Here is a 1,451-nt window from a genome sequence, read left to right on the forward strand (position 1 = left end):
TATATATATAATATATAATATATATTACATATATGTCTTATATATATATATAATATATATATTTCCCAAGCTATAATGATTGAATGCCATGTGTACTTATCAAGCAGTCAAGCATAGGAGGCAGGAAAGAGGTGATGTGATTACGTGACTCGTATTCCAGAAAAAACAACAACCTTATTTCCCTCCCCGTACAGTTTTAATAGGTGACTATATATGTTCAGCATTTTCCTCTAATGATATAGTTTTCCAGACCTTACATGACTCAAACTTTCAATCCACTGCATTTCCATAAGTTTTTCTTCTCTCCTTAACAGGACGACAGGAGTCTGGAACACGCTGCCTTATTCTGAATTTCCGAGTGCCTTTCTACACACGCACGACGCAGGGAGGAAGACCTCTGCTGGAGACCACAAAGGGCATGGTTGTATGAGCCTGCAAGACCTGAGGTTCCAGAGAAAGTATTAGAAAACGAAAGAAAGAGACGGATTCCTCCCTTTGTAATGTGACTCTGTCAAGGCCAACCGCTTTCTCAACTTGACAGGGCTGTGGGGGCGAATGTCCTTGTCTCCACCGGAGTGGGGATGGGTGGAAATCCCCACCAGTCCCTCCAGCTGACTGTAGGGACAGCCAGCTACTGGAAGGAATATAGCACTTTCCAGTTTTATCTCGAAAAATATGATTAAAAAAAAAAAAAGACTCCAGGTGCCTCGGAGCCTTGGGCCACATGATTTACAGCACAAAAAATCATGGAAAGTCGCACCGCTTCCTGATAGCGCACGGCTCATGCTGGCCACTGAAGCCCTTCTTCTGACTAATTCATTCCATGCTGTAGTTTTCCATGTCTGACTCATAACCATATCCTACTTTTCTCATTTCCTGAAGTGATTCGGATGAAGGTTATTCCACATAAAAAGTGGAATGATCTATAAAACCCAGAAACCTATGCAGAATTTTGAAGTCTTGACTGTAGGTCCTGAATAAGCTTTTGGCCATAAATTCGTAAGATGGGCCCATGTTTCTGGGTCCTAAAGGGTGTCATGTACTCCAGTAGAAGAGCCTGGAGCACGATGCCGGGCTCGTGAGCAAAACTCACTGAGTTCCGCTCCAGAATCAGATCTACTTGTGACGGAACAAAGAAGCTATAAAGCAAAAATCTTTTCAGAACCAAAGGGAGGTCTGCATTTAGGAAGGATGATTAGGATACAAAGAGGAGTAGAAGCAGTGGAGATGTACCTCTCTATGAGAAGGTGCACCATTAGGCTTTACTTAAAAGGGGTATTTCAATATTTAACCACCGACTTTTTTTTTTACAGTATTACCAAAAGGAATATGGAGTATTTTAAATTGCCTTGACTTGCTTGTGCTTTAAGGGGGATAAATGACTTAAAATCACTGTGTTCTCTTTAAAAAAATTCTCGGGGGGGGGGGGCCTGGGTGGCTCAGTTGGTTAA

The sequence above is a fragment of the Panthera uncia genome, unplaced genomic scaffold (genome assembly GCF_023721935.1).
Source record: "Panthera uncia isolate 11264 unplaced genomic scaffold, Puncia_PCG_1.0 HiC_scaffold_49, whole genome shotgun sequence".
NCBI lineage: Eukaryota > Metazoa > Chordata > Mammalia > Carnivora > Felidae > Panthera > Panthera uncia.